This window comes from Rousettus aegyptiacus, unplaced genomic scaffold (assembly GCF_014176215.1).
Source record: "Rousettus aegyptiacus isolate mRouAeg1 unplaced genomic scaffold, mRouAeg1.p scaffold_m13_p_12, whole genome shotgun sequence".
Taxonomy (NCBI): Eukaryota; Metazoa; Chordata; class Mammalia; order Chiroptera; family Pteropodidae; genus Rousettus; species Rousettus aegyptiacus.
In genome coordinates, this window is record NW_023416287.1 from 2,502,516 (window position 1) to 2,519,068 (window position 16,553).

Consider the following 16,553-nt stretch of genomic DNA (forward strand, 5'->3'; position numbering starts at 1 on the left):
TACAGTCAGTGCCTACGTGGCTGTTTGACAGTACGACTCACAATCACTCACCAACTAGCTGAGAAGCTACTCGAAAACAGGGGCCCCGTTTTATATCTTTCCATATTAAATAAAAACGTCTCGGTTGCACTTCATTAATCAATTGTCTTTTTGAAAAGAACTGATGAAGATTAAGGAGGAACAGATCAGAGATTTTTGTCATGCTCCATTTGTCCGAAAGCATTTTCTTCCCTGCTTCTAATGTGTCAAAGCACAAACACATTGTCTTTAAGCGGAACGAGGTAGATAGGAACCAACTCGACCTTGATACTCAGGCCAGCAGCTGCGCATTACTAGAGGACCGTCATGCAGAGTCGCCTTTGGGGGTCCCTGAGTTGGGTTATCAGGCCTAAACTCCGAAAGGAATGAAACTGTCCCATGTCGTACTGACATATCACAGGCCTAGCACAATCGGGACTGTTGTCCTAGAAGTGCAGAAGGCAAGGTCAGGCTTCAGTCATTCTGCCTTCTAAACCGGCAGGCCATCCTTGAAAAAAAATTTTTTAAGTGTAGGTTTCACCTATATTTTATTATGACCAACCACTGATGGACAAATAAAGCATTTACTTTGTAAATAAATGACAGCAGGTGGACTCAAGGGTTTACGGGTAAGCAAACGACACGACGGGCTCAGGGACACAAGCCCATTTGTGGTCTGTTCCGCTTTCTGTTTTCACTCGACACAAAGGGAAAGATGAGATTTTACTTAATTGGCACGGTGAGCTGACACTGTCTTTGTTTTTCAGTCTTGCGTTTGACCTACCCAGGCCTTAACAATTATAATTAAAAAAAAAAAAAAAAGGCTTTCTGATTTGGAGGCCATCATGTGCGACCTTTTCATATGAATTAGTAATTTATTTTACTAGGTCATTACCATTTTAAGTACCCGGTTTATCCTTTAAGAGTAGAACAATGCATTAGCATAATTCTTGGAACAGCCCAGGCTAGAGACTTTTCCAAGGAAGGGGCCTCTCATCTGGCTCAGGGAGAGATTGAGTGGTGGAAACGTCAGGGTCCAGAGAGGGACACGTGGCCAGAATGTCCTGGGTATGAAGTGCCCAGGGAGGGCACAGGTCCCTGGCTCAGGTGATTTGTCTCAAGCCAAAGCCAGCGAGTTGGGATAATAACACATCCCAACGTAAAACACTAGGTCACCGAATGATACAGCCTGGCCAAACAGATGGTGTCACATGCTGTGTGGAGGGACAGCCTAGCCAATGTCCTTCCCAACACTGCGCGTTTTACAACAATGGGTGGATTCGCGTGTCAGGGTTTGAGGCTCGTGGTCTCGTAAGCGTCCTATTTATGGCCGGACGCGTCCTTGGTGCGTCTGCATCTTCCTGTCTGAGCGAGGACACGTTTGCTCCTATAAGCAACAGACTGGAATCTTGAAAATATCACTATGCTTAATGATGCAATTCGGTTTTTGGACAAGTGTTCTTTTTTCGCCTTTCAATAGTTGAGACTGCTGTATGAGCCCAGAGAAAATATAATTATAATATTACTTTAATAGCCTAGGAAACAAGAAACAGGTTTGCACTGAAGCAGAAACCGTAACTGGGAGGCTTTAATAAGTGTTTGGTGCTTGCACCGTGCTTTCTGTCTTTAAAGTACTCTCTGCACTTTCGCTCCCCTAGAACGACCGGAAGTGTGGTTGCACGTGGGGCCTGACACTTGCACTGACTGCAGAGGTGACGAAGGCAGGTCAGGTAGAAAGTTGCTCCCAGGCCCAGTTAGTCCCGGTAAGAAGGTCCTATTCCTTAGGATCATAAAGTTCTTAAAACTTGAATGCAGTGATTACCTAGGGCTTTTTTTTTTTTCTTGTCATATTCACTAGTTAGTTACTTCAACCACAAGTGATCTTAAACTCACACTCTAAACGAAACAGACTGTAAGTTAGCGGCCCTTCATGTCAGAAGACTTGAACTTGAGGAATTAACTAGTGGCCATATGAAATTTCCCTATTTAATTTCCATCGACTAATTTTAAGGCAATTTTCTTCAAAATTCTGAATATACTCTTCTGAACAGAATTGGGCGTGCTGCCCAGTGTGGACCCGATTTCTTGAGCCAGTGGCTTTAAGATGCTGCTGAAGCATCCACTTAAAATCATGGCCCAAACATGAGGGCCACAGGATTTCTGCACCTTTGCTGACCTTTCTAGACCCTGACAGGTGGGACGCATGTACGAGAGGGGCTTCCTCGTTCTCAGGAAGGCCCAGTTCCCTAGGCCGTTAACGCCTTTCTTACATGGCCCCCAGGAACCCCAGAGTGGGTGGGAATAAAGTTCAGAATCTACTCTGGAAGGGGGAAACAATAAAAAAACAGACTATGCACACCGTCCTGTCCCTTTTAAAGATTAAACCTAAATAACACGCTACCCACGTTCGCCTGGGGTGGAGAACGTAGCTGGACAATGTGGATTATGGGCGTGATAACACCAACCACGGACCAACGGACCCACTGACTGGGTTAAAAAAAAAAAAAAGTGTCACCACTCTATATAGCAGGGAAGTCGATTTTCCTGAATGATCTCTAACTTCTCCGGAGGAGAAAAATTTTTATGAGGATCAAGGTAACGGGGAAACGTGTTGTCTAGGATGTTTAACTTGGCCTAGAGGATGGGAAATGTGCGGGGAGGACTAGTTAAAAGGGTACGGGCCAGCTATCTTTTGTTTTTATTTACAAGGTGCGAGATACGATATCACATTTCGATCCAACATCTTGCTAAATAAGAACAGGAAAGAAACAAAAGCGAGTTGGTGCGATCGAGAGACCGCTGAGTCCTAACGAGACCTCCTCAAATGCGAGAAGCCGTTAATGGATCTCATTTTAAACATGTGAGTTCTTTCCATCGCATCCAAGTCTTCAAATTTAGCCCCGTGTAATTAAGAGTGTAGAAAGTTAAACGCTCTGGAATAATCAGGTGATACATTTCCTTTCCTTAAGTGCTGCTCTGCGTGTACACATGCGCAGATGAAATGATGGCTACATACAAGTTCTATATCTTGGGTCTTTATTTACCTACCAACCCAAGTGGCTGATCATTCTCAGACAGCCTTGCCATTAGGAACTAGCCTCGGTTTGGGACCACAGAGACGGGGGTGAGGCTGTGGGTGTCACCTGCCTCTGTAACTGAAACCGCCCCCCCCCCTTGTCCCAGCCCCATCCGCTGTTGGTAAACCCTGCATTAAGCAATTAATGTGACAATTAGTCACACGTTTAATTCATCTAGAAACGTAGGTACCTCTTCATCTTTTTGTGTTTGCCCACACACATTTAAACTGAAATAAAAAATGTGTAATTATAGCTTAGTCCCACCTGTCTCCCTGGGTTTGACTTTGGGGGGGGCGGAGCCGCGGGGATGCGAAGGCCTGGCTCGCAGGTGAAGCCCGTGGTGTCCCCTGCGCACGTGGCTACACGCAAGCCCTGCCCGTCCTCCTAGCCCCATTTCTACGTGGCCCCCCTTTGGTCAAAATGCAGTGTTCGCTGGGGAGCCCCACCAATTCGGCAGTTTCTTGGGGGCCGGGCAGCCCTCACAGCTCCCTCCCCGGCCTGACTGTTAGGAGCCCGCCCGGGAGCAGCAGAGCCCCAACGGCACGTGGCTTTCTACGGCCCTTGCTGACCTCTGGACGTTAGGAGGAGAAAATTACTCAGCTAAAGCATCAAGCATTCGCGACCGGCCCGCGGATCTGATGAAAAGACGACGTTTTTATGAGCGGCAGGCTGGAGCCGAACCCGCAGCCCGTCCCGGGCCCTGCATGCCACCCGCCGCTGGGAAGCCTGCCTCTGCCCACTTTTCTTGAACATTCCTGTCTTTCGGTGGCTTTAGTCTCTGCTACCTTCTCAGATTACCTCCTTTGTGCTAATTACACCGAAAAATTGAAAGAATGTCGCTGACTTTACAAAGAACACAAAGCAGGCTTGCTTTAAAAACTAAATATAGCCAGTTTCTTTCAGAAGGCAGACAACTCAGCTTTCAAACCATTTCTACTAGGTAGATTAATTGCAGGTGGCCAATTCACTTTACGAAGACCCAGGTGACAGAAGGACACGTTTAAAATCCGCATTGCTTTTGGGAGCCATTTACATAAAAAGAGAAGATCTGATTAATGACCAACTCCCCACCGCCCCAGCACTTAACTGTAAATTAAGACTTGCCCACCCCGCTGCAAAGACTTGCCGATGTTGGCAGGCCGATTTAAGTGCCGGCCCGTGGAAAGCGGTACTTGGACTATGCAGGTCAAGATACAGGTGACACGAAAGTCTGACTCCTCCCCCTAGAAGGCTGAGGTGGCCGCAGAAGCAGAGGGTGCCGCTCCGCAGCCCCGTCTCCACTAGGTAGAACGGTCTTTAAAAGACGGGGGGTCGGGGAGGGTGCGCCATTCATGCGGGCCCAGCCGGTTACGGATGGCACCCTCACCCCCGACCGCCCGCCTGCCCTCCGAGAAATACCATAAGGGTTAACAGGTGAACAGCAGCAGCTTGGAGTAACTCATTTTTCTAAGGAACATTAAATACTGAATTGCTCATGCTGAAATAATGCTGCAGCTGTGACCCTCGGGGCTCAAGTGACAGGTGCACTCGATGTACGCCCAGCAGGGCTGAAACCGTGATGCTTAACTCAAGTTTTCCCACCCGATTAACTGGTGGAGACTCTGGAGCCGGCCAGGAAAGGGGCCTAGGTCGCAGACACAGAACCATGTGGTCAGCCATCAACAAAAACGGCAGCCTCGGGCCGAATGGAGGCAAGGCCTGAACGGAGAACAGGAAAAGCAAGACGGGCCTTGGAAGGCAGGGGACGGAGAAGGTGGGAGCCAGAGGCGGGTGGGCACCAAATGCTTCTTCGAGGTTTAAAGCAAACAGGTCTATCCTATAATCGGCTTTTGGAGGGTTTTAGCATTCGAAGCAAGTCTGGGACTCTAGGAAATGTGTCACCAAAATTGGTATTATTAGAGGAAGTGGCACAAAGCTAGAAATGCAGAGTCTAATCCGTAACATACTAATTATACCTATTTTTATCCCAGGGTTGCAGTGACCTAACACCAAGAAATAAAAACTCTACAAAATTAGCCCTTCACAGAAACCAGCCGAGAACACCTGGGGGGGGGGGGCGTGTGACAAAGCTGCCCTGTGCCCCTCGGCCCGGCCCGGCCTGGGCTGGGGAACCAGCAGGCGCCGCGAACGCAGGCGTCTGAGGGAACTTGCTGACAGTGCAGGACGGCAAGGGGGCTCTAGACCTGACCTTGGACGCGCGGCTGTGACATCAGCGTGCGGGGGAGAGGGCAGCTCTGAAAGGTCAAAGGGCGGCCTGAGCAAACTGCACCATGCCCAGAGGGTGCTCTGGCCTGCAGAGCGAAGGACGGGCCTGCTGAGCTCTGTCACACCAAGAGGGGCCCTAGATGAAGCCTTCCTCGGTCCAACCCGGTCCCTGTCGTCCTGGCAAGATGGTGACAAATGACTGAGGGACAGAGCAGCAGCCCCGGAGGCCGCCAAACCTCCCGCTTCGGAGGCAGGTTCAAGCAAGATGCTCCTCACTAAGATGGTGGTTGAAGGTATCAACCGACCTAAAGCATGGTTAGGTCTTTCTGCTTTCTCATCCTGAAGACATAATCGCTGTCTTCCGAGGACCAGGATTTTTAAATAATTGGACTCCCTGGAGCTGCTTCAAAAAAGGAAGTTAATATAAAACTTAGTTGGGACCCAAAGACATCTAATCTGCAAGGTAAATGAATACCCCATTCACTCATAACTATTAAAAGTACCCCAAAGTCTAGAAAAACACAACTGATCCCCAAATCATATCATGGTATTAACCCATGCCTCGGGGGGGTGGGGGGCACCCCAGAGCTGGGTAATTTAAAGTAATTCTCAGCCTTAAAAGCACGTTTCTTAACTGGTTTTCTATTAATGAAATCAGTGGTTATTCTGAACACATCCTTTCAATGAGCTGTCCGGGTTTCCATGAATGCAGATTGAGAAAAAAAACAAATTGTTGACGAGCAGGATCCCCAAGGCCACTTAACGTTTCAGTCTTAGCTAGAAAATCCCTCTCTAGCTCGCCCACCTTGCACGTTTTTAAATGTGTGAAGTAGACACGTTTTCCCCAACCTGGCTGACCACACGTCCATTAGGTTCACTAAGGGTGCAGAAGGCAAGGAAGCCGAAAGCAAAAGCGTCGTTTCCACGACGACCGCTGAAGGTGGAGGGACCCCGAAGGCAGACAGGGTATGAGTTCTGGAGCACGGACAGCAAAGGCTCAGGAAAGAGAAAAAAGCTCGCAGCAGCATGCGAAACCCAGGAAAACAAACAAATCACTCCAATTTACAGCCATCGAGCCCTTGCTTAACCTTCCTCCCCAAACCTGATAATTCTGTGAAATCACCCAGCTGTCACTCTTTTCCTCTTAGAAAAGTGACATTGATGTGTCTAGGGAAGACCCATGATTAGAATTCTGAGGTCTGTCTCATGGGGCTACTAATAAATCTAAGTCACCAATTTTTGACCCTTCCCACCCCCCTCCGAAATTCACGGTATGTGGTAAACTGCTGAAAGCACATTTTCAAGGTTCTGTGACTACACCCTAAAAACAGAGGGTCAAAGCTGGGTGGTTCTGGAGGTCTGGGCACGCCCAGGCCCTGCCCTGCCCGAGCTGCAGGGGGAAGATGAGGAGGAAGGCGCAGAGGCACGGCACCCAGGGGTGACGCCTGCGCTCTGGGCCAAGGTGTACACCAGGGGGTCTAAACTGCCTACCCACGTGAGAAAGAGACAGACTGATGACCTGGTCCTAGTTTCGGTGACCTTTGTGATAAAAAGACGGGGGGTGTGGGGGGCGGGGAGCAGCGTCGGCTCTTTTGAGAAATCAAATCATGGACCTTTTTTCCTTTTTCTATAAAACAGCACTTCTCACCCTTATTTTTCACGGGCTGGATCAAGCTGGTTGTAACCTAAGACATGAAGAGGGCGGGTGGCTTCAGCTTCCTCTAAATTCCAAGATGGCTGCAGGCACCTGCGCATCCGGACCCTGACAGCGATGCTGTGGAAAGACCGCTCAGCGCGCGGTGTCCCTCCCTGCGCCTGCAGGCAAGACTGCCTGGCTGCCTCGTCCCCACCTCCCTCTGCAGCAGGCTTCCGGTGGCCACGGGCAAGACCCCAACACCTCGCTCATCTCACGGCGCACAGGCCGCCTTCTACCTCTGTTCCCTCCCGTCCCTGAAAATAATCTCATCGACAGCACGTGGGCTTGTGTTGGGGTGACTTCGGGGTAGGTGTTCGGATGAGCTGACCCCCTCAAATATTCAGGCCAACTGGCCATCTGTAGACTAAACAACTAGATGCTTTTTCACGATTGAACTTTTAACCAAATCCATGGGATGCTTTGGTGTCAAGAAGACAAAATCTCAAGTCAAAAAGGTCACCGGAAGAGGAGATCTCGGGGCAACAGAACGCCACATGATAGTGGGAAGCAATACATTTTCCTAGCAATGAAAATCCACGTTTTCAGGTTGTGCTAAATGATACAAACTTTGCCAGAGCAAAGCCACGGCAGAGGATGGATTGTCTTAAGGTTACATCGTCCCTGTGAACGGGGCTCTGTTGCTGGAGGCCCTCCTCCTCAGCCCTCTGCAAAACGGACGTGGTCCGAATGAAGAAGCCACCTAATCTCGACCGGCAGCCACGCTGCACACCGGCAGCTTGTGCACACGGGGTTATGACTGCCACCCTGACATTAACCGGACACCGCACTGCGTCTCTCAAAAAACAGGATGTTGTTCTTTTCCAAAATGCCTATTTATTTCTAAGAGGGTTTGACAAAACCCTCACACATTCCCCTCATTCTGACATTGAAAAGGCACCATCTCAAGTGGGGCGCCTTTGACCCCCAGATGCTGCAAGCTCCTGTATCTTATTTATCTGGGTTTTTTTCCCCTCCTCCCAAACTAAAATCGCTCTCAAATAAAATAAACCCAGCCCCCCGGGGGCCATGGCCGAGGGTGCTGCCCTGGAACCCTCCTCCTTGCAGACTGACCTGCCTGCTCCCCATGTAGTTTTCCCAGTGGAGAAGGGAGAACAGGGGTTTAATCGCATTTCTGCGGCTCCCCCTCGGCCGGTCGGCCGTGAGCAGCACGAGCAGGCCCTGCATCTCCGCGGCGGGCCGCAGGGCCGTGAGCCCAGGTGGCGCCGGGCTCTGCATCTCGGCTCGGCCGGGGTGGCGAGCCCGCGGCTGCTGCAGGGGCAGGAGGCCCTCGGCCCCTGCAGTACAGCCGCCCGCGGCGGCAAGACCCCTCCCTGCGCAGAAAGCTCTGCACACGCTGCCTGGTGCCGGGTGAGCCCCGGGTTAAGTGCAAGAAACAAAGTGGCTGCGCTCATAAACGTCCCTGATCCGTGTCCCCCAAGTCCCTGCCGTTTCGTTATCTGCTGCCTGTTAATAATCGTCAAAATTAGAAGTGTCTCCAGCATCCTGGCAGTTTAGGGAGGGGGATCAGGAGCCCCAGGAAATCACGGATTGTTTGGGGGGCCTTCCTGGGGAGGGGTGTATTGATCGCAGGCCACGGTGCGCGGCAGCGACATCACTCCTGGCGGACGCTGTGTGATTCGGTCACACAAAGGCAGCCGGGTCCGCACCGCGTCGCCTGCCCTGTGCAACTCCGGGCCGCGGGCTCCCAGGCAGCCGCGTCCTCGCACGGGGACCATGCGCCTCCGGCGTCCACTCCCCGCGTCCCCAGGGCCGAGGCCACTAGCCTGAATGCACCCTGGTCCTCTTTCTGCCCTCCCGTTCTCAGAGGCTAAGGCTCTTTTCAGCCGAGACGGTCTAGGATTTGCTTTTGCTTCTCTGTAAATACTGTCAGCCTGAAACCCAGGGCCACCTTTGGGGGCTGTAGCGACCCACCGGGGGGGAGGCCGCCTCCGGGCTCAGGGTGGGCTCAGGGCAGGAACCGCAGACGCAGCGGGCCGGGTGTGCTGGGACGGGCCTTCCCCCGACGCCTGCCTGGGCGTGAGGCCCGTGCCATCTGGCTTCCCAGCTCTCTTGCTGTCCCTGAAACATGGCCTCTGCTCATCAGAACACCAGGGCCCGGGCCTGCAGGGCCGTTTCCCTCTGCAGCCCCGAGGCCCTTGAATGTCCACTGGAACCACGCACCTGACTCTAAAGAAAAACACCATTTTTAACAATGGGGCGTGTGACCACTTGAAACCCCTCCACTGCTTTCAAAGCCAGTGGAGCAGAACACAAGCTCGACCCCCCCCCCTCGGAGTTCAGGTCACAGCTGACCCCACGGAGGGGAAGGGAGAGGCCAACACTCCCTGCTTGCTAAGCTCTGCCCTAGGGGCCCTTCCTGTTCGCCATTCGGCCCTGGCGAAGAACAGCAAGGCGTGACCGACAGAGCGGGCGATGGGACCGAGGACCGCGGGAGGTGGCCTCCCTCGCCGCCTCCCTCGAGTGGATCCATCACCGCGAGGTGAAAGCCCACTTTGCGCTCCGTGGCTCGGCAGCTACCATCTCTCAGAGGTCCCTTCCCTTCCCCCTACCCGCAGCGTCCTTCTGTGAAAACCAAAAAACATCTTGTTCTTTCATCCTAATTAACGTGCTGTCAGGGAAAATGGCATGGCTGATTTTTGCAGAGTTGAAATGACCCTCTCCATCCTTCTTCTCTCATTTGCTAAAGTGGTCCTTTCTCGACCTGCACCGAGGCCCTTTGGTGATGGGCATTTCAGCTGGAAGCAGAGCGTTCCAGGCAGAAGCCAGGCCCGGGGAGGGAGGGTCCGCGCGGTCTGGCTCTGCGCGCCGCGCGGCCGCAGGAAGGTTTCTAATTAACAGTCATCGTCGGGGGGTGGGGGGGGGCGCTCAATTTAGTAGAATTTGGAGGCTGCGTCTCCCTGCAGACTTATCTCAGGGGCAGGAGGAAGCTGTTTAGAAGGAAGTAAATAGGTTCTGGATCTGGGAAGATAAAATCCGAGCTCCTTTCACGCTCAGAGGAAAGGCACGACTGTGTGTTTACCATCCTCGCCCGCCTGTGTGTCTGTGTTTGAAATGCAGCTGTGACTTACAAGGGCGGTGAAGTGCCCTCCTCCCGGCCGGACGCCCCCAAGCCTGTCGCCCACACCACGGTGTTTCGGGGTCCTGGCCACGGCATCTCATTTCATTTTGTGAAAACGTCATTCTAATTCTGTCAGCCACCTCAAAACTTCCTACAAAGAACATTTCAGGTGGGGAACATATTAACGTTTGAGGGAAAAAAAGAAAAGTAATTTTAAAAGAGAAAAACAGCCATGGCCCTGAGCCGCTCGGAGCCCTGCCGTGGGGATCCTGACACGCATTCAAATACAGACTGTGTGAGGCGCTCACAGCACCCACCCCAGCCTTCGACCACGCACACTCTAAGGAAACTCAGGAGCTTTCAAAATTAGCTCGATTTCCCTTTCCTAAAGACTGTGCATCTTGGAAAGGCTCATCTTGAGCCATGCCGGAGAATGTTAACTGGCAGGCTTCTGGGTTTCTAGAAGGGCTCGTTGATAGCTGGCAAGTCAGAACGGCAAGACAGGCCTCCCTCCCCCGAATCCTTAGCGGCTAACGCCCCTCTGAGGGACCCGTGCTAAGGTGTGAAGTCAGCCCAGGTGTCACCAAGCACCAGTGCCTCTGACAGCCGCGTATGTAACAGGCCGGCAGCAAGGTTGCTCCTGCGGCCTGATCGTCTGCCTCCCGCCTCCCCGGCTCCTTCTTCCGACCACCCGCAACATTGTTTTTTCTTCTTTTTATTTTTAAAGAGAGCAAAGCCACTGTGTTAATACTCAAGCCGCTTCTTTCCTGACGGTTCTGTGTGTCATAGCGGTGGACACTGGAGAAAAACATGGGGCTTGTACAGTCGACCTGAGCTGCGATGAGTCGGGCACCGGAAGGGTCAGTCCATCCCCACCTGCCCTGCTGCTCGACGCCCGCGCCCCAACCAGAACTTCCCGCAGGACCCACCAAGGCATTGTGCTGCCAGCTGCAGAGCTGGGGGGAGGGACCGTCGCCCAGTCCTGGGGGCCCTGCGGGAAGAAGGCCGATTTGCTGAATTCACTGCACTGGGGCCACTGGGCCATCAGAGCTGGCCTCGGGGTGGGGAAGGAGGTCGCGCCCCAAGGCCTCCTGGGTTAAAGAGGACTTCACTGTTAAAAATGTGACTCCTCCAGCCTCTGAGCCTCGTTATTAAAATGCAGATGGTAATAAAGAGATGCTGGCTCACGGGATTAACTGAACCCGACGCAGCCGCCCGCAGCCAGGTGAGCAGGCCCGGGGCCAGAGCCCCGCTCCGCAAACGTGCCACGGGCTCGCCCCGACGCCCAGGGCTCGGGAACCCCCGTGTCCCTGCGTCCCACGCCGCGAAGCGGGCCTGGGAAGCGGGGCCGCGGCTGCGGGGCCGGGGGCGGGCTCCCCGCTTCCCAGCGCGCGGGGGGTCGCGCGCCGCCCCCACCCATCTGCGGACACACAGTCACCCGGCGCCGCGCACGCGGGGCGGCCCGCGGTGACGCGCTGTGCCAGGGCCGAGGGACAGACGACTGGGAGGATTTGCGAAAGGAAGCTGGAGATTAAATTCGGAAATTAAAAATGTTTTCCTTTCTGCCACGACTGAAAATTAATCACACTACTTGAATATACAACGCCTCCATTTGCATTAGGGATGAGGAAAAAGAGGCCCAGATGGCCCAAGACGGGCCGGGCCGGGTCCGGGAGGCCGCGGGGGCAGCGCCGCACGGGGCAGCGCGGGGCCCGGGGTCCGGCCCCCCGTCCGTGCGTCGGGTCAGCGTCAGCCTCCGCCGGGCATGGGCGCCGCACGGCGGTGCCGGTCACACACCTGACCCGAGCAGGTGGCCCGGGTTTTCTGCAGTGTGAGCCCTGGCGCTGTCCCGAGCTGCACCGCCAGCGGGGAGGGCTGTCGAGAGGTCGCTGGGGTCCGTTTTGTGACTATCTTTCCATCCGCTCTTAGACGCCACTAACCCCCAGCAGGGACCGCCCAGCCCTGTCCACTTTCTGGGCTCGTTTTGATTGGAAGACCAGCAAAGGGAGCCGCGATGTCTTACACCTCTGTCTTCCCCGTGGGGAAGGGCACATGTTAGGCACTCAGCACACACAGATTGAATGAATGAATGAGTGAATGAATGAAAATGCCCAAATACAGGCAAACTCACCGACCGGGCAAGAATTTCATCCTTCCGAGAGGCTTGGCAGACTCAGGAGCGGCTGCTGCAAGCTAAGAGATGCTACTACAAAGGCAAAGAAAGGAAACAAGGCTATTTCCACGTCTAACGTGAACCCCCAAATTAGAAAATAACTTATCGGCGAGGAAAAATGGGTGCGCATGCCCCAGGAGCGGGGCAGTGTTCCATGCTCTTTGCCAAGTTGGACACAATCTACACATGGGGTAAACCTCGGATCTGCCGATCATCGAAAATTTGAGAAATTACTTCGTGACAACTGTTTTCATTTGGAACCACGATTTTCCTCATTAGGCGTGTCATTTATGCCAAATTCCCGTTTAAACACGTCCCAACCACCTTTTCCCCCCTAAACCACCACCCTCACGCCCCCCCCAACAATGCCTAAGTGTCGCATAAGGCCCATTTTATAAACACACTTGAGGTGAGTCCCTTTTCCTGGCTATTTGAACAGCGACTGTGCCCCCACCCCACCCCCAGCCACTGGTCCCTAGTCAGCCATCTTGCTAAATCTCAAAGCAATACAAATTTAGCTCGAATCAATTAGTAACACATTTCTAACTCTGGGCGCTTTGGGAAAGTGAACTTTTCCTGGAGGAGAGAAACTAAACCTCCAGAACGGATAGCAGCATGGGCAACCTAGCAAAATGCGTCAGCCTCTGAGGGCCGTGCTGTGTTTTGGGGGGCTTCTTAATTAAAAGGCAAACACAATCGGGAGAAGGGGGTCCTATCACAACAAACGAGAACAAGATTTTGATTTTATTTTTTTTCACTGGCGCTGATGAAGGAAGCACAGGACACACAGGCAGCTGACAGAACATTTTCCCCATAACGCCAGGAAACTGAAGGTCAGCCCCAGAGTGTTGTTCACGTTTTTCCAGCCTGAGATTTGCATCTGGGTGTGAGGATGTCTGTCCAGGGCCCCTTGTTATCCCAGTCTCTGCCTGCAGAATCGCCCCCCTCCCCCGCCTCCCTTCCTTACTAAACAGAATTGTCTCCCCTCTCTAATGAACATACCCAGGAGAATAAAACTTGTTTTTCAAAAGTGGGGGGAAGGAAGAAAGGAAGGAAGGGAGGAAGGAAGGAAAAAAAAAAAACACAATGCCTATAAACTGGGTCTGGCTGGGGCCATCACGTTGTAAACTTCTAAGGATTTCCTCAGCATCTGAGATATATACGTAATGTACAGGGCGTGTGCTTTTAACTTTAGGATTTGCTGTGTTTTGTTTCGAGTAATTATTGAATCAAAGAATTCATGATTGGCTTTTTTTTTTTTTTTTTAAGGACCAAAAGGTCCACTGTGTGCCAGATTTCTTAAAACAAAACGAAACCAGCAAGTGGGGTAAGGCCTGTGAAAACACTTGGAAAATCAGGTTGTGTAGAAGGGGCTTGTTGGAGTTAAAGAGAAAAACAACAAGAATTGAATAACCATTTTAGGATCAGGAGAGGAAGCTTTGGGGACAGAAGGACCCACGTGGGAGAGGGGGCAGTGGCCAGAGCTGGTGGAGGGAGGCGGGGGCCTCGGTCCTGGCGACCACCAGTCCCCCAGCCCCTGCCCTGCTCACCCAACTCCCGGAGGCTACTGGGACCCCAGGGGGCGGTGGGAGGAGGGAGATGGCACCCCCTGGCCTGCCTGCGCACTCCCCTCCCGGCCATGGCACCCCCGCGGTGCTGGCCGCCACCACACACTGGTGGCCCTCCAACTCCTGCCCAGGGCCACTTCTGTTACTGGCAACCTGATCCTCCCTTCGCCTCCCTTCCAGACTGTAAGTTCCTACAGGGCAGGAGCCCATCTAGTCCAAGCTAAATTTAGCAAAAACACTCCTTCCCTCTTTCCCTTCCTCCCTCCTTCCCTCCTTCCCTTTCTCGCTCTCTAAGGGGGCATGGGCCCCTAAAAAGAAAAGGGGTGTGTATGCTGGGGTGCTAGGGACTGGCAGAGACACCCTTCTTTCCTTTCTCTCCTCTTCCTTCCTTCTCCCTTTCTTCCTTCCTCTCTTTCCCTTTCAAAACATGTATCTCTTAGGAGATAAACTGACATTTTTTGCTCCTTTCTCTCTCTCTCAACAAGGAAGAACGGGCTTAGAGGAGTTTGTTTTTAACTTCAGAGCAGTTCACAGGATGCCTGGATTTCAAAAGTTCAGAGAAGGAAAAACAAAGAGATTCAGATCCCCCCCCAGCCCACTTTCCCACCTCAGTTAAAAGGCCTGAGGAGGCGAAGGAATGTTGAAAAGATACAATGGAGAACGTGGAGAACACTCTGAGGAAATGAGTTTGGGCGGGCAGGGCCGCGATACAATTGTTCGCACACCACAGTTAGAGCTCTCTAGAAACATCCACACATTTCAGCAGAGAAGAGGAGAAATAAAATCATGGCCGGACAAGGGTGGGGTAGGGGGATTTCCTGTAATATTATAAGGTCATTTTAACAATAAGTACAACTTCTGGAAGACAAAAAAGGCAAGAATGAGGCGGATAGCTAGTCCTGTGGGAAGCAAAAGTGGGCGATCGGGCACCATGTGGGAGGTCCTGAGGTCTAAGGGGGCCTGGACCCCTAAAAAGAAAAGGGGTGTGTATGCTGGGGTGCTAGGGCCTGGCAGAGACACCCCAAATGGACAGGTCAGAGCTCCCTGTGTCCTCCGAGCACAGAATGGCAGGATTGATGTTAACCCCAAAGGCCCAGGACGGGATGAAACCCCAACCTAAGATCCAAGATGCACACCCCTCCCCAATAAAAAAGCCATGGGGCATTTTTCCTTTGGAGCTTCCCACATTTCATCTAGAGAGTTCTAAGTGATCCCACTTCCTATGAGAAAGCACAACCATTCGGAGCTCTTTGCTGACCTCTGGTGGGGAGGGCTCTGCTGGCCCAGAAAAGGTGTTAAAAACAGGGGTGGCCCACCTGCCCTGCGCCCCCCGCAACCCCAACATCCAGAGGGGCAGCTGCGCATGGGCAGGGTTGAGGGGGAGCTAGCCGGGCTTTAAAGAAGCCCCCAGGAGATCATGGGCTTAAGAGAAGAATGTCAGAGTCAAGTTTGCTAATTTAAAGATGACAATTCAGGAGCAGGCTGCGGGAAGCTTTTGCCTTAAGTGAACATTTTGTTCAGTTCCTGTGACTTTGCCAGGACGAGTAGGGGGAGAGGAAGGACCCAGGAATGCTGCGTGGCAGGTGAGTTTCGTAGGAAGGGAATAAATCCACATTTCCAAACTTTGTGGGCCCTTCTCAAGTCCACGACCTCGTGATTGCTCAGCTGCCACACGGAGGGGGATGGGAAGGAGTGGCGAGGGTACCTGTGCTTCCTGGAACCCAGAACCTCGGCCCCGACCATCAGATCCCACTGCCCCTCCGCTGAACACTGGGCCCGGAGGAGGCAGACGTGCAGGGCTGGGCCTGAGGTGAGGGTGAGGATCCCATCCCCAGGCGGGGAAGGCCCTTCCTGTGCTGGGGTCTGCGGCACCCTGCGGGGCTGTTGAAAAGGGCGGGAAGGAAAACTAGCCCTTAATCTCAGAGATGCTGAAAAACCCAACAGTGCTCTAGAGAGAGAAAAAACAAGAAGGATTCGTTCCTGGCCAGGACCTTCTCTGTAAAGAATATTCACATCCGCCCCAAATGCTCCTCTCATCTCCCAGGCCCTTCTCACATTGTCTCAAATGCTAATTCTTCCAGGAAGGCTCCCTGGGTCTCCCCGCCCCCCTCTGCGTCACTGCTATAGTCCTGGATTAGGGTGACAATGAATGCACAGCTCACCTCTGCCTCCCTGCAAAGGTTCCCCCAGTGACGGGGACCCACACGTTATTAATTATTTGCCAAAAGATAAAAGATCAACCTAAAATTTTTGTGTAATCTCCTTTTCGAAAGGATGCTTTAAACCAAAGTGTATGTGTGTATGTGGGGGGGGGGGCGGGTAGCAGCATACCTGTTCTAGTTAAGCTTTTTATCAATAAAGAAGTTTTAAAGGGAGAGGGACATCTCTCTCACTTTTCAGACAAGGAAACATGGCAGAGGGAGCCATTGGCCCAACGTCTCTGAACTGGTTCGCAGCAGAGTCAGGGCGTGAGGGCTGAAGTTCAGAGGTCACTGATGCCTTCTGTCTTGTACTGCCCAAGGTCTGCAGAGCCACTGGTGAGAAGGGACAGGATTTGTGCTCAGAGATCAACAGTTCACCTGAAAAACCTTCAGAAGCATCCCGGGCCTCACGATGGGGAAGGGGCCTCGGAGCTGTGACGGGGAAGGGGACAGGGAGCTCTGCGCCTGGCGCCAGCCGCATTTGAATAGCGAGGCTCTCAACAGTGAAGGCCTGGCGCCACCTGCCAGCCGGCTCC